We start from the raw sequence: 23,691 nt of genomic DNA, 5'->3' as shown, positions 1-23,691 counted from the left end.
AAACACTGAGTATAGCCTAAAAAAATACACAAAACAATGTATATTACATAAATAGGTAAGTAAAAAAAAATATAAAATATGTATTGTAGGAAATGTTGGCAAAAAATGACGTCGGTACTCAAAAAGACAGAAACAAACAAAAGCATTAAAATTGAGAACACCTTTGGTCAAGAATAAATAAAAAAAAAAACTTTGGTACTTAAAAAAGTTTGTTGGCAATTTGATTTGATACCTGTTGTATATATGTACATTGTACAGTATACATTACTAGCTGATCTCGCTGGCACTTCGTTGCCCGTTAAATGTACCAATTCTATATGACTCAAACTTTGTTCAATTCGTTATTTAATATTCGGTGTATGGTGTTTGGTGTTCAAAATTTATCTTAACTTTTCTGTTTCCCGGAATAAAAATTCTGATTCGCAGCAGTATATTATCAGGTAGGCAATCTACTTGCGGTAGATCGCGGACCCCGGGCTGTTTGTACGTAAGTGTATGATTTAACTCTAAAGTATCAAAACTGTACCAAGTTTGTCATTTTTACTTGATTCCACCTACGGAGGATCAATATAATCAATTAATACAAAAGCCTAACGCGACCGTACTAAAATCCGATGAATAAAAAAAAAACAAATTTAACACTTTTAAACAAAAGCATATTTCTTCCCAGAAGTCTAATCTACATACAACCATTCTTTTTTATCTATACTAATATAATAATTATTATAAAATGATAGCGTTTGTTTGTATGTTCGGGATAAACTCCGAAACTACTGAACCGATTTCGAAAATTCTTTCACCAATACAAAGCCACATTCTTTGTGAGTGTCATAGGCTAATTTAAAAAGGGAAGTGATCACAACCAAAATTTTTGTTTTTTAATGGTTGCTATGGGTTATATATATAGATAAAAATAATTGTATAGACGTTGTTGTTGTTTTTGGCCATGTCGCCAGGTGTGCACTTAAGAGGCCATAACTCCGGAACCACTTATCCCACAGCGTACAAACTTCACAGAAACCATCTACATACCAATTTTAATATGTCCTGAAATTTTTATCGAAATCGGTTTGGTGGATCTTGAGTTATAAAATTTATTCAAAATGTACTTATTTTTATATATATAGAATATAGATATGTTATATGGCTGTTATTAATTTATCGTATTATTGTTGTTTTAATACACAGACAATAGTTGTTCGGAAGGTATATAGTCTTACAATGTATACACAGTACCTACCTATATAATATTATATACACCGCTGCGACGAGGGACTTAAAAAATTGACATCATAATTGATTTGGCTTGTTAAACTAAACGAGGGTATTGTTATTTTATTAAAATATTCACTATTAAAGGATGATAGTGTTATATTATAGGCACTGTTAATTGACTCTTTGATTCAGAACGGGGGGAAGGGGGGGGGGGGTGTATCGGTTTTACGCTTACGTTTGCTTTTTATTGTGTGTACAATGTCATCACGTTATGAAGAAAATTTACGCAACACGAGGTCACGCGCAACCAGTTTTCGACTAAATCGAAAGTTTTGTTTTTTTGTTATTATTCAGAAACGTTGAATTATGGGGAGAGTTGAAACTTTCATCAAATTATAATATTATTAAATGTGTAATTTTTGTTTTATTTGTTGTATAGCATATTATATTCATAAGATTACTATGTTAGTTGAAATCTTCAATCATTAACCCCACCATTAACCTTCCCCCAAAGTCAGAGGGTTTCCACACTGGCGGGCTTCACAGGTTAGGTAATATGGTGGGGTACATATATATGAAATATTATTTTATCTTAGTATGGATATTCTGACGCAATAGACCTGTACGTATTTCCAATTTTCTACTTGTTATATTAAAATACGTTTACAAAACGAATCACGAAAAAAACACACTTAATTTTTTCGCCAACTTATGGACATTTGTATAGATTACTTTTTCTTTTTTAGCCGTGAAACTTTGTCGACGGTGAAGGAAAAAAATAGTTTGGACGGCAATTGGACGCAATATATACGACGGCGATGGTTCTTGAGTACCCAGGGGAACGATAGAACTTCACGCGCCATCAGAGGCCAAAGCACACAAATCGTCTTTTTGATTTCACGTTTTATAATTGAAATTTTTATCAATCGCCAACTTTTACTAATCAGTTATCACTTATAAACACAAATATAATATTACACTTCCACATTTTATTTTGTAAACCTACGAATCTATATAGTGTCTCATGTAATAATTGTATTATTGATTGATAAGTGATAATTATTTAAATACAATAGACAAAAAAAAAAACCGTTTAAAAAGTAGGTACCTACCTTCGTAATTACATGCACAGTTCACACACATAATAAACCTATAAACGTATCATTCGATGTGAAAATATATAAAATATGTTACTTTTTTAATTTGTTGAACCACTGCAGCGCGTCATCGGCGGTACCGATACTTTAGTCGTATAAAGCTGTTGTCATTTTAATCGTTGTGGGTTACACGCGTTATATCCCTGCACGCGATTTCGAAACCACCGGAACGTGATAATTCCGCGCAAGTGAGCAGTTTATACAGTATATAATGTTAATATGTACAGTTTTTTTTTTTTAAATTAAATAAACATAGAATATCATTAACATGACCAATATAAGCGCAATAGAATAAACCTACAACTGTATAGCTACGCGATGAACAGTGTCCAAGTGTACAGGGCCGTTGCAGCTCCAGTTGGTAATACCGAACTTCACATGATATTATATTCGTCTAAATTAACATAACATTGACATTGAGTCTACAATATTAATTAATAATAATAATGATAAACTTCATTCCAGTTGAGACTTCGACGATTTAAATTCGCCGATATATCACTACGAGTAGAAATCTCGTATAAATTATGATGTAATACATACTATTTATACAGATTTATACATTTAAGGGATTATGTATGTACAACGAGTAATTAGTTTTCACACGAGGGGAATTTTGCGTTTAAACTTTCAAGTGAAAGACGCTACGAGGCACTTGCATTTTTCTTCGAAACGAAATCATTTTGTGTAGTGTTCATACTCGGCGAAATGTGAGATTAATTTTAATTTCCTTGCTGGGATGTGATATTATATTCCTTAAAATCGTTTATTTTATTTTATTAAGATAAACGTCAAGAGTGGCTCAAGGACAGAATGATAATATGGGTAAATTATAGGTATAGGTACACAAAATAATATACAGGTAAATAATGCAATTGCATTATGATAATATGATAATTATAATAAAATTATAATAATTATTATCCTACGATATTATGCAATTATTGTTATAATAATAAATTTATAATACACATATTATCATCGTTGTTGATTAGTAAATCTTTTAAACCACGGGTTTGTTCGGCGATTATATTTTTAGCTACGTAGAGTATTTAGCAGTTTTTCATAGTAAGTATAATATACACTTCGCAGTCCACACATGCTTTGAAAGTAATCTTTTTTAATACACAATATCAAACACATTCACGTGCACATAATAATATATTATAATAATATACAAGTCCCACGGGTTGAATGTTGTTACTTGTTATAAAACGAAAGTGTAAGTTCCGAATCGCTCGCACACGCCGCGCTACACATAATACACGTCCTCTCTCGCGGGATCGTAAATTGAGGTTGCCAAATATAATATAATATTTAAATTATACCGAAAGGCAATGGAATCTACTTTGGCGGTTTCGGCTAAATATTTAAAACAATGTACGTATAATATATAGTCGTTTAGATTTTTTATGAAACGAAAAGGTGCAGAGGTCGATGTATTATATAGGTATTATTATTATTATTATTGTTTATTTGTTAACGCGACGTAAATGTGCGCAATAAATTTCAGTACCTGTATTGAGTTTATTGTCAAGTTTTCTAAAGGACGGTTAAATAATAATAACGGTAAGAAATAAATAATACTAATGGAAAATTATAATTTTTTTTTTATAGTTTTTGTTTACCTACCGTTTCCTTGATCTAAATTAAATCGCGATAGTATAGGTATTTTATTTTAATTTCGTTATAGGTACGTTTGTTCAAATTTAAATATAATAGAAATTAAACTCGTACAACTATTACATCTTTATTTATGTTATATTTTGCCATTTAAATATCCTTATATATATTTTTTTATTTTAAAATAACGATCATGTCCAAAAGTAATTAAATTTGTTTTTTTAAACTTCATTTCAGGTACAATATATAACAAAGGAATATAATTGTTTTTATTTTCCATTATTGTTGGAAGGAATGATGTGAGGATTGAGGAAAATAGCTTTTTGTTTACGTATAAGTAATTGTATAAAAAAAAGATCAATATATAATAAAATAAAAGTTAAATTGCAATAAACAATCTGGTTAAATTACATTTTAATTAAAATCAAGTACCTATGAAACTTATTCAATTAATTAATTTGTACGTAGTATAACGAGAAAAATAATAGTTAATAATGTAACTGATCAATGACGCAATATTGCAATGCATACCTAGTACCGATAATAAAGATTTAATTATTTGCCTAATGGCTAATATAGATTTTTAATGGATATAATATTATACCTCCTATAATAATAGTACAATATGGTGATTAATAAATTATAACATCGTTACAATATACCAAATCGTATACAAATATCCAATGTACAATTTAGTGGTTTTGTCTTAATATCGATCCGTGTAAACTATTAATAGGTATACAGTATACTAAATTCATAGTATACGTCATAGGTAAAAGGTCTTAATGTATGATTAATTTAGATTAAAATTTTTTACAAGAAGTTACCGATATAAAATTTGCAGTAAACGCAATATTATTATTATTTATTTTAAAACAAAATCGTCAAATTACGTAATTTTAAATAAAATAAGATTCATACTTATGGTATTTCTTAATATTATAATATACAATACGCACGTTGGAATATTATAATATGTTAATTTAGTTAGTATTTAACACTCCGCAAAATATGTATAATGTATAATATGTGTATAAAAGATGAATTTATCAGAATTATATCAATACTATTGCAAATTATTTTATAATGAAGACAATTAATATTATCACTCGGATATAGAAAAGTATTAAAAATAGTTGTACGGAAATATTACCTATTCTGTATATTGTAATATTATGTCGTTATGATACGAACGAAACATAGGTACCTATATTATTATGGACGGTTTAAGTTTTGTGTCAATCGAGCAATGGTGGTGCTTAAAAGTTTTAGAGTTAGGTAATGACCAGATAATGTTTGATTTAGCACGTGTGGCGTGTGCCTTTATAAAATGTGCAGCTCTTTCGACTATTCTGACGGTTACTACGACTATTAAACGCTAAAACCAAGTTATGACTAACGTCGAACACTATAGAATTGTAAAATATACAATATATAATATACATATTATGTAGGTACCAGGTACATACACAATATGACGAAACCATACGTATATACTATTATTAAGGCCCCTGCAAATGTGTCATTTTTAAGGAGTTTGTGCTTAGGCAATTATTTCGTTCCTGCGATTACTGATCTAATGTAACTCCCCTATCACCCACGACCCGCATCAATTTACACTTCATTGTAATTTCTCATCTGGTTTATGGTCGCTCGTACGCACGCACATGCACAAGTCATTTAAAGTCAATAGAAAACCAATTTATGGACGTGAAATAGCCGTCGCACTGACAACAATTAAGGTACTTCTAGTGGTTTGATTTAAAAAATGTAAAGATGTTTCTGTTGGTAAACAAGTTTACTTTGCATCGGTTGGAGCACTTTTTCAATTTTAGCAAATCCTTGACGAGAATAAATATTTTACATTTTATACATTTATAAATTTTTGATATTGAATATATTAAAAAATATCTAAAACATAAAAAATATGCTCCGACCGATGCAAAGTAGACTTGTTGACACTAATTAAAACATCTTTACATTTTTTAAATCGAACCACTAGAAGTACTTTAATTTTTGCCAGTCGCTAAGGTCGTTTTGATGAAAAATTAATAGGGTTTGCAGGGACCTTAAGTTAATTTTGTTACACACATGTGTTATCCACTAATGTGTAGTCAACCAACACGATATGAATAAATCAAGTTAAATATATTTGTATAATATTACTATTAGACCCGGGTGTTGTGTTCTAGGGGTGGCGATGGAAACAGGGTAGATAATAGAAATTTTTTTTTTTTATTTTTTTTTGAGATAAACAATCTGTACCTTAGGGGCACAATAAGCTTATATGGTAAGAGTTAATTATAACAGGCTACACTTGAGGTGAGAAGTCATCCACTAATGACACTCACTAATTGATTTTTTTTTTATAAAATTATTTAAACAAAACTGGTGCTCTGTCTTTGGATTAACTGATGGGAGGGGGGTGAGCAAGTAGGTCACGATACCATTTCCGTTTTAGATGTCTGGGTGGGTTTCCAGGAATAGGATAGAAATTTAAAAAAAAACATAGCAAACATATAAGTATTTATATCTTTTAGTTTATTTTTAATATAATATAACAGTTGATAAACTATTTTCGGTCGTTAATAATTTAAAATATTAAACGTTGACAGGCATTTAAATAAAAATAAATAAATAACTTGTAGATTTATGTATGCAAGAATAACAAGCAGGGTACTTTCTACCATGTATCGAATTTATACTTCTAATGTTTGACTACGGTGACAAATTAAAAATAATATCTCCGAAAGGCCATAATATATAGGTACTTTCAGGAACACGTCACTGCGTTATTTTAATTTTTAAATATTAATATATATATATGATACCACGACTTTTAGATATTCAATAAGTATGACGTGCAATACGTGTATTGTTTAATTGGTTTTACACGTGGTGTTTAATGTTATAAAATTATAGGTGGACCTATAATATGTACAGTTAATAGTTATGGCTTACGGCATTACGGACATATTTTTATTTCGTAATTGTTATTTGATATCCATATTATATATTGTATCGCTTGCGAGTCTTATATACACATTATATATATAACGTGAAGTGTTGAAAAAAAAAAAAACAGCACAAATCATTGTGTTTTTGGTCACGGGTGTAATAAAAGTGCATCGGTCCGAACGGGTGCAGCGAGTGTGGTGTGTGTGCGGGGCGTGGGCGGTAAAGGTCTGGGTCGAACGAGGAAAAAGAAATAAAAAAAAAAAAAATGAAAATTACAAACTAGTGTACCATGTCTGATTATGCAAATGGTGAAGTTGTGTCCGGAATATTGTTCTCGATCTCGCGGGGTATAGACTTTAATCTCAGTTTTCCCCTTGGCTGATTCCCTCTCGCGCTACGTGAACAAACTTTAAGAAAAATATAATTCGTCTCGATACAGAAAAAAAAATACGAGTGCGCATATTATTATTATTATTATTATTATTATATACGTGTATACAAAAATAATATATTATCGTCGTTGTATATATATATATAATATATATATTATATGCGTGCGCGGTGTGCACACAGAAAACGCTCAACGAGTTTTGCGAAATGCATTCCGCATGGGTTTTTTTTTTATTATTGTGTTCTGTAACACGCACGGCATTAAGATAAAAACAAAAACGTATTTTCTTTGTGGAGCGTTACTGTTCAGAGGGTTTTTTTTTTTCATTGAAATTTAACTTTTGAATAACACGAATATAAAAACGGAAATGATTGCGATTTAATCGTGGAAAACAATATATTATGTTGTGTAGTATGGGTAGTTTGGGCAGTGTAGGAAGTATAGGTAGATCAGGTAGTATAGGTAGATCAGGTAGCATAGCCGCATAGGTAGATCAGGTAGTATAGGTGGTAAAGGTATTATAGCCGCATCACGGAAGTACTGCGAGAGCATTCCCGCGTATTCGTCGGTTGAAAATGAAAAAAAAAACAACGATAAAAGGTAGTTTAGGTAATACAGACAATGCCACTACCTATACACATTACGCATGTACCTACGTAAGTACGTAACTATATTATAATCCAAGGAAGAAATAAGTAATATCAAAATATTTGATTATGAGGACATTTTAACCAATCTTGATACAATCGAATAGAATTCAAAAGTTATTTGTGAATAAAAATACACGTGTAATGTTTTTCGATAATTCAACTCAATAACTAATTAGCTTTTAACTATAGGAAATTGTTCTTTAAGTACCTATAATATTATACACAGATGACCGGACAAAGTCTATAAAGCTGGAATGTGAAATATGATTGTATTGGACTCAATATTGGATAAACAGACTTAATGACTTGACTATTGACTTAAAAATTAAACTTGTTCACAGAACTGGTGTTTTTTTAAAGTTCCAAATTACTAAAACAATACATTTTTTAAAAAATACAAGTACTTAGGTAAAATACAGTCTGTATTATTGTAAACTTTAAACCACTCGTTTGATAATTAACAGTATAGGTACCAAGTTCAATATCAGTAGTTTACATGAAATATAATAATTTATATACATTTAAATATTTAATGTACGGATTGGTAAGAATATTGTTATTTAATTATTGAAAGATGGATAAAAAAATTATGAATTTGAACTATGATACTGTTTGGTATAAACCCATAGTGAAACACCGTGTCCATAAAAACCTGATTTATAAATTACCTATTGGTAGGTAGTAGGTACACAAATCTTTTACATTCCGTCAAATGTTTCAATAATTTATTTCGCTGTTTTTATAAACACGATCAATGTACGAAGTTATGAAATATTATGAATAGCAAAATAATCGATTCTACATAGATGGCATAGGATAACTTCCTAGTATCTGCATATCAGATGAAAATTTTTGAAATACATAATATTATTATGTATACAGAATACGAAAGAGAAACCGTTTTACAGAAAAAAAAAAAAACGTGTAATAGTATGAAAATACGACATTCAGTTTTATTTCTTTTGGTTTTGTCAACAACATGGTTCAATTGATTTGAATAAAAACACGGTTTTTTTTTTATAGGCTACCTGTTAACATTGAAATGAAAATGTATACATTTTTATTATTATTATTATTTTGATATATATTTTTTCAAAAATAAAATTGTCAAAGTTTGAACTTTGAATCGAACAAAAATATTTTATTCACCAAAAACGTATAAATAAAAAAAACATAGATTATAAGTAATTTATTTGTATTTCAAACAATAAAAGTTAAAAAATAATCTGAACAAATACCTAACTAAATTATTATAAAATGTTTTTTTCCGGTTCTTTTTTTAAATTTAAACCAAGATGATATTTCAAAAGGCCTGGTATATTATGTTTAAAGGCATTTTGTCATATTTAATGGTCAAATAGTTTTTTTTAGTGTTCAAATTATTTATGCCTTTGGTTTTTTTTTAATAACTAAATTATTTTCTCGCTGTTAACAAATTACGGAAGCGTAAATAATATCAGTACAACTGATAATAATTCACTAAAACAGTTTTTGTCGTTGAACATAAATATAATTTTTTACGGTACATTTTGGATATTGTCCCAAAAATTATTGCTCTATTCGAAACACAACAAACCCATTATCTGAGCTCTTGTAATTATCTTGTCATAACGGAAAGGACGGTGCTTTTGCATTAACTCCGAAAAGGCTATAGGAAATGGACGAGTAGGAAATGAACCCGAGTTTATCCAAATATGCACGCATGATGTCCAGTTGCTGAATATATTATAACATGTTTTATGTAGTTATATGAATATGACACGACACTAGGTACCTATATGTAATATATAATATAGGTATATATATTTACTACAAATTCTAATGCACATTATGTTCCATTATTCTAGTGCTCAATATGCACTTTCAAGTTTCAACTAATAGTTCATGTTATCATAATAATATATAGATGATTTGCAGTGAATATTTTCAGTGAAAAATGGTCGACTGTTTTATATTTGAAATCAAGACTATATTTATATTTATATTATTGTGTATTCTATTATATTCAATTGTTTATCAATATGATCATATCATCAGAATTACAAAATATTATAATTGTATTATATTATATAATATATGATTTATACGTATCTACATTATATTATGTATTATGTATAAAGCAAAATATAAAAACAATAACAATTGTGCAAAATGAGACTGTACAAAAACGTCCAAGATAAGTTTTTATAATTTAATAATAGGATAAATGGTTTAAATGTGTTGATTCTAACTCTATAAATTGTACAGTGTTCACGTTTATTAAATAACAAATACAAAACTAGTTTTTAGGTTTTGTTTCAAAACTATCAATGAATTGTATATTATTTTCTACCAGGTGCTATATTTTATGCTCACATAATGGAGATTATACTTAGGCTATTTGATCACTAAATATATGGGTGATTAAAGATGTTCTTATAAAGAACCCAATATGACAACATTGTTTTATTTAAAGATAATAATGCTGTAGCTTTTTAATTTGAATGCTATGAAATTCAAAAAAACTCAACTACAATTTCTTAAAAAAATGTACTGCTTAAAATATTGTTATCTAAAAAAAATAATGTTGGTTTTCAGACTTATTCAGAAATCGTTTTATACTTCTGAAATCTGTCAAACGCACGATGCTTTAAACCTTTTCTATGCGAACTCAAATGACAATGTTTACTTTAGAAGAGTTAAGCTCATTTGCAATTGAATAATAGTTTACCACCGAATTTTTTTATGACATGCAACGAAAAAAATACCAGTAACAACACATATTATTTCGTATTTACTCGATAATATTATCATAAGTGAAATATTAAGGTAGGTTTATTATTAGTTCGAAGAATTTCAATACAATTTTCAAAATAATACGGAAATTCTACAATAGACATTTAAGTGGAAGTATAATATATTATATAATATAAAATAATTATATATACACACCTCGCATATATAATATATAGTATATTAAATTTACCGTTTATAGTATATATGATTATAAAAGCAAAACGACGTACTATGACTCATATACATCGTATATAAATGTTAGTTACTGCGCCAATGTTGGTCACAATTTATTGATTTTCATTGACTCCGCGGTAATCTTTATACTCTATGTTTGTATAATTTGTATCGCAATGACATATTTATTATTCAAATTTACTATTAATTTAGAACTCAAAATACGACAACTAAAGCGGCCTTGTATGATGAGGTACCATATCATTAACTTCGTTAAATAGTTGATAAAAACGCAGATTAAAATGATAATATCGCGAAAGGAATTAAAATTTGCATTCAAATGCCCATTGTTCGTAAGTACTGTAGTCTGCAATACTTCAAAATATAACTTATGGACATTGTGAAATATTGCGGTGCCACTTTGGAATTAACACTGTTGTAAAGGAACGCCGACGAGGGCCCTCGTTTCTTCCTTGTTCAGTGTGCTCTCCCTTATATCAAGTCGTTTGAAATATTATGCAAAAATATGCACTGCAGAAAGTACACGTGATGTAGCCTTTGAAATTGAGTGCAACAAATATGTATACCGCTAGAAAAAAAAACATGCAAATCCTCAAGATTTCTCATTTCATCTAATACACCGTGCACAATTACATTTCACTGAGTATCCATCTGTCGATAAGCTTTTTCTCACTCGATGAGAGATTGATTTTTGTGGCGTCAACATTATGAACTATAGGCACTGAATAAACGCAGGTATTTACATTTTTCACTTTTTTATAGCAAACAATACGTATATAGCCTGTATTATAGTAGGTATCTAATATATTATTATTATTATTGATAACGTACTTGATTACCATAAAATCATCGCGTGGTTGGGTTGAATACTACACTATGATTTTTATAATACATATATCAATATATACCTATATAATAACATAGAAATCGGACGAGATTTTTTATGATAATTTTAATTATATATTAATGAATTTACCATATCAAAATAATTGTTCCGAAGCTTTCCCAACACGAAATCTATACTTGTTTATATCTGTCGTTTCCATATAAATATATTTTTGTTTGCATACGATTAGGTAGCATAATACCTGTATTATAGCTTAAATCGAGTTTTCGTTATCCTTATACAGTGTTGTATTATTAGATTTGCAGAAATCAAAAAAATTGCATATATCATTATAATATACCTATGTATAATGTATGTATACCGACCATCGAGACCAATGTGTAAAGATGGTTTATACATTTTTTTTAAACAGTTATACGGGTATAAATATATTTTTAAAGTTGACATAATAAATAAAACAACGTTCATTCACACACTTTGGTTCGGCGTAAAAAGTTGTTTCATATACTATTGTGACACGCGTTTTATATGGCTAGCATCAGCCTGCCCTGCTAACCTATTATACTCGCTTGTAGTTGTAGCGTTATAGTAGAATATCCTTCAACTCGAAAATAAAGCGTTTTGTTTTTTGTTTTGTCGTGAAAAATTTGTGCCACAACCACCAGGAGGTATTGATTTTTTTTTTTTTGATTTTTTTTTACACAGCGTACAGCTGTATAACCTATAATATATATATATATATATAAGTATATATAAACACGCACACACACGTAGAGAGTATTCAAACTTTTTTTCGCATTACATACCGCCGACATTTGTGGTTGTTAAACGCGAAAACGAGAAACTGTACTCTCCCTTGTCGGAAAGTTAAAGAGTTGTAAAGTGTTCGTTGGTTAGGGATCAGTGCACATTTGCATAGGGCTTATAATACAGGACCACGCCTATTGAACGCACGGAGTTATTTTCCCATTCAAAACTTTCGAGTGTGCTGGATATGAAACGGCTCCCAAGTTGAAAAATTGAAAGAGGTAAATTAATATTTTGAAGATTTATTTATACATTATGTCGATGATCAACATTATAATGTATTTCATAATACGCCAAACTGATTTATTCCGGTATAACGTCAAGTCTTAATTACAAAGAGAATTTTTTTTTTTATTAAATTACCATAATTGATTATATTATATTCCACCTCATACGACCCAAACCCACCGAGCCTTTTTTCACGTGTTCTTAACTATCCTAATTGCGGTCGATTAGACTCTCCTCCCACCACCGCTGTCAGACGTGTATTTCAAGACTGAAATTACCAATATGAGATAAGTTTTTGTATAATATAGTCTTCTGCAAAATATGTTTTCTGTTATTTTTACTTATCGTAGGTACATATACTTCGAATTACCTATCGACGATGTGATAAAATTTCTGTTTATACGTAATTAACATTAACACGACCATTTAATCTGGGGAACCCATCATTCGAATTTTAATTTTATAGGAATAGGTAGGTATCAAAACTGAAGAAAAAATATTCCAGTGGAAATAATAAACTTTCATATTATGGCAACAAAAATACCCATCTTATTTGTCGTCAAACGTTTTAAATAATATCTATGTTATAAATACATTAATTTATGGTACGCGTATAGTGAAGCAATATTCTGAACTGAACTATATATACCTGCCTATCCATAAGTACGTTAATGTTAGTATTGGACACGTACGGGAAACACGTGATGCCGATTTCAAGTAGGTACTATGTTTGGACTATATATTTTAAAATGTTAACTAAAATGATTATCGATTTTTTTTTCACATTTTCGCCAATTTTGTAACACGTTCTGTATTCTGCGGCGGTGCGTACATGTCAAGGATTCAGGGTACCGGATCAAGTTTTACGAGCGTTTTGTACTGAATTTCTACACGAGACCGGTCCCTAAGCTCATTGTGTAAGCGTTCCGCATACATTATGCGAAGAAAAAACGGTAGGTAGCGAAATAACAAAAAAAAAAAAAAAATCCACTGACTTGCCTGTCACCGCGGCGCTTACATTGTATACTGTACACGATAATATGCGTCGGGGTATCGTATTTTTCACTATTATAATTTATAATAATATAATATAATAACACGGAAACTCATTGTGAACGTGCAGCGCGGTCAGTCCGTTGCACAGTTTTGTCTGCCGTATTCATCGTGCGCTATAAAAATTATTGCTCGCTGCGGGCCTAGTTGACGCGAACGTGCGGCTCTCCGGGGTCTCGTTATGCGCGGAAATATACGTGTACGGATATAATATTATATATATATATACACCTAGGCAGTGGTTGAAAGCGGCGGTGGCGGCGGCTGCGGGTGTTTTCGTCGGTTTCGGCCGCAGGGGTGTGGAAATGGAAACGATCGAAACCAGGGCGGCACGACACGCGGGGTGTGATAAAACCTCTAGGATATTTTCCCGTGTAAAACAATGAACCTTGTCCTTGTCAACTGGCGGAAAACAGGATATTCGGTGTGTGTGTGTGTGTGTGTGTGTGTGTATATATATACTCTCGCAGACGGATGGACAAATAGACGGAAAGAAAAAGGAAAGCGAGAAACAGAATGTCCTTGTGCAAACGATAGAGAAAGATAGTTAGAGTGTGAGATGGAGTCGGAGGGAGAGAGAGAGAGAAATTGAACGACTGAACGTAGTGGGAAATTCCTTTGGGTAATTTAATATCCTTTGGTAAGTTTGGACCTTTTGTAGACAATTCTCCGCTTCAGGCCCGTACTGCCGCTACCGTCACCTCACCGCCACCGTCGTCTACCCAAAGGCCCTCCCCACTCACCAAACATTACCAAAATGCAACCATTCAACTACCCGACCGCCGCAATTGGCTTTATGCGGCTACAACGCTACATATATAATATATATATGTATAATGTATGTACTAGACATGGACACTTTGTGTGCAGTCGCTATTCATAATTAAATACCAATTTTATTTTTATCCCAATATTAGTTGCATATTTATCTTGTGAACAAATTAATTTCACCAACGGTGTAGTGTACCAGAAAGTCAAATTCTAAGAAACTCAATTCATGCACTTTTGTAATCTTGTCACTCACTAAAGCTTATGACGGAGTATAACGTCGAGACGGTGAAAAACTAATTTAACTCTTATTATATTAACTCATTACTGTAAAACGTTATTACATTCATTATTTTTTTTTGGTAATTCGACAAGTTAATCAATTTTTTGTATAATCACCTAAACTATACAATTTAAAATACTATATAACTTGATTATTTATTTTCATAAATTCATCCTAAAATGTTTATAAAAAATTGTTTGTAATTTGTTTAATTGAATAATATTTAGATAGTATCTGTGCTGGATTAAGACATTTTGCACCTCGGTGCAATAATTGCACTTTTCTGCAATTTTCCACCCTATGCCCCTATAGCTTGATATTTTTTCCATTATCTATGGTCTATACTTCATATCTAAATTCTCATACACTTTATTATGAGTCATAAGAATAATAATTAAATAGTAGAATAATATTAATATGTATTACCATATAAACTTATTCACAATACACAATATTAAATATAATTTTAAAAAAAACCTGTTTTTATTTCAAAATATTATGCCTCTTTTGAATATTGTACCCGGTGGTAAATGCCCTTCTGACCCCCTTTAATTCGGCCTTGACAGATACGTAGATTAAAGTAGGTTGACGTGGATACAAGTGGGGGCAGGGCTATGTGGACTGAAGACATTTTTTTTTAGGATTAACAAATCTAATAAGTATTAAATTAAAAATGCTTCTCATATACAATTTAATAATAGCTAGGCTTCTATTTTGGGCTTATCTGTGATAAAAAAAACAAATATGTGAAATATTTTCAAAAAAATTAGGCACCTACTCAAAAAAATATCAATCTTAGTACAAAACGTACTTGGTGTACTTTGATTGATCAATTAGGTATAAAAATACAAATTTCTTAAATTAAGAACAATAAAGGTACTTAATTATTAATGACTGCAACAACAATTTAAATATTTAGCTTAAGTATTTTGTCAATACTTTAATAGTACCTTTACCGAAATAATGAAATAATAGATAACATTTTATAATTTTGTATTGAAGGTTAAAATAATTTTTCTCAAATTTAAATAGACCAATGATTTAAAAGGAAACTAAATATTATTTAAGGCTTAATGTATTACACTTTTTTGGATTTGTATCTACAAAATAATAATATATTCTATACTTCATAAAATAATTCAAATTAAATGATTTAGAAGTTTAACTAATTTAGTTCATTTTTCATTTTATTTAAAATTCATAAAACAACCTGCATTGAACATTACAATTTATATGTACTTTACAAATCATGTGCATTAATATTATCACCATTAAATTTATGTTTATTTAATTATTGTTAAATAGCCATAGGTACACTCATAACAGATAAATATGAATAGTATGAGTATACCTTTCAAAACGTATACCTACAAATTAAATATTGATATAGCTTTTTATTACTATTCTACATTCGTATTTCTATTACACTCAACTATATGAATTAACAGACACGACGAATTAATACTTAAAATACATTGTATTCTATAGGCATAATTTCCTACTCGTGAATCATGATTCATATAATTTTATTTTTAATTTAAATTGATACGTATAAATTATAAAGTAGCGCTGTAGACATGTTGGTACAATTATACATATGTTTATAGAAATGTCATAAATTAAACGTTGATAGTAAAACTGAAATCAAAATCGGAAATTGTATTTCAATATATTACAATTTAAAGGGATCGGAATAGATGATTTTTTGTTTTCGTTTTTGTTATATGTTTTTATTTCAATGTATTGATGGATTTATAAAAGTAAACTTGATATCGAATTTCATACATTTTTGATATTATCCCTTTACTTCCTAAAAAATATATTAGAAAAAATAATTTTTATTACTTAAACCTTTTTTAAATTCAAATTTTTAAATAAATTAAAATAAAAAAATGTCATTAAGTATATGAAAAATATAATTGGAATAAAAATAAAATGAAATAATTTTTTTTATATATATACCAATGTGATATTAAATAATTAATATAAAAAGGCAGTGTTAAAATTCGTGATTCTGTAAAATATGTTTGCATTTTTTTGTCACAGAATTTAAAAGTAAGTATGTAAAAAAAATTCCAACAACAAATATTGTAAATCAATAATAGCACACTATTAAATATACTATTTTATTTATTACTTGTAATAACTATTAGGAAAATATATTATCCAGACAAAAAATATTTTAAACCTTATAGAAGCTAGGGTATTTAATATATCTGTATCATAGTTTACGTATTGTGTCTTTAATCAAAAATAGAAAGCAACGTTTTAGTAAAACGTAACAAAAATGGAGAATAGTAAAAATAAAAATTTTAAATTATGTTGATAAAAACACTTACCGAATATATAAAAGATGTACGGTGATCAGTTGATGAGAAGTTTTGAGGGTAGGTTTTCTGGTGAAAGCAGTATAAATTGTAATAGTGATGGGTTCATACAAATCGGTTTATCTGCTACTACACGTAAGTATCTAGTAACTACTGAAATGGCATGCAAGTAATGTTTTAAAAATAGTTTTTTTTCTGGACAGTAATAATACAATATTATAATTACCAATATCCGTCCAATCGCGTTAGCTATCATTATATAAATCGAATTTATGCGGATTCACTATGACTTTTGAACAAGTGTGTGTGCATTGAAGGCACACAAATGTATAGGTGATATACTATTAATATATAGGTATTAGGTAAATAATGGTTTTAGTTTCTATAATGTGCTCATTGTTTTCATTTTATTGTCAAACAACACAAAACGGTCGGTCTGAATAAAGTCCAACAATGCGATTGTAAAATATTATGGGACTGGTTGTATGATTTTCTAAAATTTGATTCCCTCCTTGGATGTACTAATGATTATCACTCCAGAGTCCTACATTCCTGATAAATATTCGTACCAATATCTACTTAACAACCTACCGATAATCGCATGTAAATTCGTCTCAGATTATACGGCGTGTTTTATGTACTGTTATTGTTTCGTTTATAAAATAAAGCCGAGCCATTATAAAATAAAAATAAAGGTTAACCGCATACCCATTATTATAATTATTTATAAATACAATACAACGACGGCGACTTAAACTTGTATAAATGTTTAATTAACGCAGGTGGCTTAACGCGCGAGTATAAAGTATTTTGTACATAACAAAGTTTTCTCGAGATGCTGCGAAATCGTTTAATCTGCCGTCGACGACGGTCTCATTTTATATGTACATTGAACACGCACAACAAGTGCGTTTTATTTTTAAGTTTAATACGCAGGCACGTATATCATACCGCGAGAATACGTTAAAAGATACGTTAAAAATAAATCCGAATGAGTTAAATAAAAAAAAACCTGTAAAGTGTCGTCAGCTTCTCTTTTAGGTGCTGTAAGTCACTCATGCTATACTAAACATCAATATCATAGGTCTTAGTATTTATTCTTGAATAAGTTGCTTATTTCATATCATAATGTAAATGTAAGAAGAAAAACCGGGAAAGTCGCTCTACTGTGTAGTCAATAGTCATCTATTGTATATCTAGTCATTAAGTACAGTTTATTTAGTGCTGTATTTTTGTGTCGCTGTAATTGAATACAATGATAAATCATTAAATATGGAGTAAGATAATACACGATTTTTGTCAAAATTTGAAATCCAAACAATCGTAAAAAATTCAGCTTATACAGTAATTTTTTTTTTTTTGATGTTTACCCTCACGAAAAATTATTGGCTCTAGTAATTTTGTGCAAACGAACCAATACGCGTTACAGTAACAAAAAATAGTTCTGTCAAAGAATTATCACGACAACGATAAAATAAACATACAATATTTATGAGAATTGTAAAAAAAAAAAAGGTTGGCAAGTGGATGTCGCTCTGCTGTTCAGTAGGTTACAAGTGGGTCACTGTAATGGATGGTGTTAAATTTGAATTCAATGATATAATAATATTATCATTATTTAAGAAAAAACGATTTTGAGCGAAGACGGTCAGTCGACCAATGATATTACTAAGTATATTTGATGATATTATTGTGAATAAAGTAATTTATATATTATAACCTATTTACGTGGAACTATGTTTTAAAATTTCAATCCTTAGATATAAAGGTGAACATTTAATAAATTTTTAACTGCTATTGTAACAATATATCAGGAGCCTTGTATTACATTTTCACTCAATTTTACCTAACAAATACAATATAATTGACAATTATAGAAAAAAAAATTATTGGAAACTGAAACTGTCCATAAACAGCTGAAAATAAGTCAAAATATATTGAAAATATTATGGTGAATATAAAATGCTAATATAAATATTCAGTAAAGATTTAATGTTTCTACAATCGGTTGTTTTAGAGTTACACCAAAAACCAAAATCAATTTTGTTGAAAACCGATTTTGCGTAAAAAATCACGTTTTTCTTAATTTTTTTGGTTTTCCTGGTGCTTTAAAATGTTGACCTCCCCAACTAGATTCACTTTCGAACAAGATACTGAAGTTGAAATTTGAAGCATTATTTCAACTAATTATCGTATACACAGATCACAAAAAAAAAATTTTAAGAAATCTACAATTGCAGCTTTTTAATAAATGATTCTAAATAAAATTCTGAAAAATTTTTATTTTATTTCAAACCAATTATAAGTAGGTACAAAAATTGAATATTTAAAGAACTTTTAACTTCAAAAAATGTTGCAAACTTCCTAGTATTTTGAAGAATAACGTTAAAATTTGAAATTCAAACGCTATAAAAAAAGGTTTTCAATATTTTTTGATTGCTGTAAGAAAAACTTGTAAGGAACCTTATAACATTTTCAAGATTCCCGTTTTTTTTTTTGTTAGTATTGTACGATTACTTTGTTGTTATTCTTGTATTTTTCTTGTAAACTGTGAAATTTCTACGTATGACCGAGAATTTTTTCTACTATAAGAACTGTCTTTGGACAAAAATTCTAATTCTAATTCATAGGACCGTTGAATGAATAAGTTCTAACTTTTTTTAATTATGCATTTATACGTAGTCATATCCTTATTCCATTTGGAATCAGAAATAATTTCAGTGTTTAGGTAACTTAACGTATGTACCAAAATTACTAAGAGTATAATATATTATCAGACAGGGCCAAAGGAAAAATCATTATTTTTCATCCATCGCTGTATATAAATATTAATAACAATTCGTTTTAAAAGCTTTTAACGCGATTGTTTCAAAGTAGAAAATATTAACTCTTAAAAAGCGTTGCGTGTTGTAATAGACGACCTTTTTTTCTTCTTTTTTTTCCGCGCTATGGGTCAAAAATATCGTTGAAATTTACAACAAAAAAGGACCATATAATAAAAATACAACTATTTCAGAACAAAGTAGGCAATATTTGTCGTCGCGTTTTCCATTAGTAAATTATACCATATCGATATAATGTTATTGTTTAGTTAAGAAAAAATCTCGATTATTCGTTGAACTTTTCCCTGTCGCACTATGGTAATTTCTACCTATATTATTTGTAAATAACCGATAAGTACAATACTTTCCCGGGAGAATAATATCTAAAAGTGAATATTTTTATCATTTTTTATTGCGAAACTAAAGAGAAAGCCATTTGATTTGTCGATCCATGTTTCAATTTACTAAGAGTATTATTATTTATTATCATAAATCATGATGCACCGACAAAAGTTTTGTATTCATTTAATATGGAATAATTCGAGCATATTGTTTAATGTTCCGAGTAAAAAGAGGGATATTGTTGGTTTAACAATGATGTTTTTCTTCTATCTGCAACACTATTTTATGGGATGTGGAAAAATGTCATGCACATCTATCAGTTGGAAAATGAGTTAAGTTGATACTTTTATGTGGTGCCTAACTGTTTCAATAATGTCTGCATTTCGCCCAAAACCCGATTTCAGTAGACGGCTTTTAGATTTTACATAGGTAATAATGGTTTGTACAGCGTAACAGATAACAGTTTATCTACATTGTACATATTTACATACTATCTATGTAGATTATTGTGTAAAACAATTTTTTGAAACATTCCATAAATTTACTTTAATGTTTCCTAATTTTAATCATAGTCCGTTTTTTTTTTGTAAATAGTTTAGCTGTCATTGTTTATCGTGAACAGTGAACACTATACTCGCTAAATTCATAAGAAATTGACTATTCAAATAAACCGAAATCCGTTCAATGTAAATTTGGTATTCTAAACTCCTAGACAAAAGCAAGTAACTCGAGATCCAAGAATTAAATTTTGTTTTCTTTAAACCACGCTGGTGTAGGTAGGACCCTATGACGTTTTTCGTTAAATCCGGTTAAATGTTTGTATTTTATATGTCTAACGTAATATATGTATATATAGGACATAAATATCTATTTATATCACGCGTGGTTCGATGTGGCTCACAATTTACGTCATGTATGGGGTAGGAAAACCACTTAGATATTATAACAATGTTTTATTCATATTTGTCACTGTATTATAAAATATTAGGTCTCTGTATAACTAATTTTAACCAATTAAAAATATTTTATTATCACAGGGAAAATAAATGGGAACTCGAAAAATTATTTTACGATTAGTAGGTAAGGCACATTAATTTATTCATCTCAACCCTAATGCAAATTTTTATTATTGTAACTTTGAATATTTATTTCCTTAACGCTTCGACTAGTTTTCATACACTTTAGCACTCATAAGGTCATAACTGCATTATGTAAATTTTTATCGGTGATAAGTGTTGTTTACATTAATTATATTTTATAGGTAACATTCATATTTATGTATTAATGGTAACTATTAATTATTTAATTAAAATTATTTTGGAAAAACTAAGATATTATTCTACAAATTTAATTTATAAAGAATTCAATGTTGCATATTATTTTCATGATATACATAATATTATGTAAATCTTACTTTATTATACATGCATAAAGTTAATTTTATAAGATCATTTTACAACAGTCATAACTATAGCACTTAGTTATTACAAAACTACATCATAAATGCTTCTATTATCTAATTGTTGAACAGTTTTTGGTACCGATGATCAATTTTTAATGGCATTTCTTTGTTTGTCATACGTAGATACTTAATTAAAGTTTATAATTTAATTAGTTATAAGTTATATGAGTTATAACTTTTAAGGATTATAAAAATTATATAAATAATATTAAATTATGTAGGTACCTATATAAGAAAAATAAATTCTACCCTTAATCAATTAGCCAAATTACATTACTTTAAATGTCATATTAAATTAAATTCTCATAGTAATTTGCTAACTAAACAATTATCTTCCCTCTCACTTCTGGTAATGTACATAGATGACTAAAAAGACATTGGCCTAGAGATGACTTATTAAGATAAAAAAAAAACAAACAAACAATAACACTTAAAATACATTGCTGAGTGTCTGCCCACAAATGTTAATATTTATTTGTTATGTAATAACTTATAATATTGTATGTCATTAAACTTATTTATTATACACCTGTATATATTGTAAATTAAATCATAATTTTTAAATAAAAATAATAAAAATTTAATACCCACACCAGATTTAAAATCTTTTTTTTTGTACTCTTAATTTATTGTTTTGTTCATTTTGATAAACTGTATTTAATTTTAATTTAATTAATATCTTAATATGATAACCTATTATTATTATTTAATATTACTTGAACTCAATCCATTCGTGAACAAATTAATAACCTACTTTTTGTAAGGGTTTACAACTTTTTTCAATATTTTTACATACATTCCTAACATATTTTATTTTGTTGCAATAAATAATATGATTAGATATGAATCTCATATTACGTTCAGTTTGAACCGTTCATTTTTCGTGCCGATCATTGATGTAGACGCATTTGCAGTCTCTTTTGCCTCGCGGAATTTGCACCCTATCCGATTACACCGCTGTCGGCTACAATAATATAACGCCGATGCAGAGCTAGTGTACAGAGTGAACAATTTTACATTGAACTTACATTTTTTGTAACAGATCATATCGATACGGCCTGTATAATATGTAAGTATTATCATGAACGAATAATATATGAACCGACGACAAAATAATGTATGGTAAAATAGCATATTTAATACCTATTTATTATTTGTCATAACTCATAATATACCTACTAAAGGTTGTCATAGTACGTTACACGCTAGTACACTACTAACCGACTACATCGAATTAATATTATAATGTAAGTACAATGAATTAATAAATATATATTATACGGTCTTAAACTAGTTAAGGTTGAACTTACGGAAGAGCCAGAGTCGCCAGTGCCTTTTGCTACGCCTATGACATAATTATTTTTGACGGTTAAGCACCCATAAGATCTAACGAAAAAATGCTCTCACTATTAATTTATCTACAACATTAATATTGTCATAGGCAAAACCAACTTTCAGCGCCTTTGGACAGCACCGTCTCTACATACGGAGAGAATTATATACAAAATATACCGTTGTCTGTCATTAATCCGACAGATATCAGACCAGAGTACTGCCGGGTAAACAAAAATGTCGGACTAATGATTTTTTCATTTTTATTTTTAAATTAACACCGAGAACAAAAATGATATGTCAGGAGACGAGCATCCCTCGTGTATGACGTGCGGAGTCGCACTAACAGTAAAACACATTCTGACGGAAAGTTTTGCTTACCTCGACGCAAGGAACCGCAATCATCTCTCCAGCGATTTATACGAAATACTTGGACCAGTCTTGCCATCACCTGAC

At 29.2% G+C, this 23,691-nt stretch overlaps 1 protein-coding gene across 1 annotated transcript in view; it reads right to left on the bottom strand.

Moving 5' to 3' along the window:
- Positions 1–17,430, bottom strand: part of LOC132944778 (L-xylulose reductase-like) — a 30,539-nt gene extending 13,109 nt beyond the window's left edge. The window contains exon 1 of the mRNA XM_061014272.1: positions 17,290–17,430. The gene's annotated coding sequence lies outside the window, so the exon portion shown is untranslated. The remainder of the gene's footprint in view (positions 1–17,289) is intronic.
- Between the last annotated feature and the right edge of the window lie 6,261 nt (positions 17,431–23,691).

Source organism: Metopolophium dirhodum, chromosome 5 (assembly GCF_019925205.1).
Source record: "Metopolophium dirhodum isolate CAU chromosome 5, ASM1992520v1, whole genome shotgun sequence".
In the NCBI taxonomy this organism is placed as follows: domain Eukaryota; kingdom Metazoa; phylum Arthropoda; class Insecta; order Hemiptera; family Aphididae; genus Metopolophium; species Metopolophium dirhodum.
The sequence above is the reverse complement of the archived record's forward strand: the minus strand, read 5'-3'. Positions and strand labels throughout refer to the sequence as shown.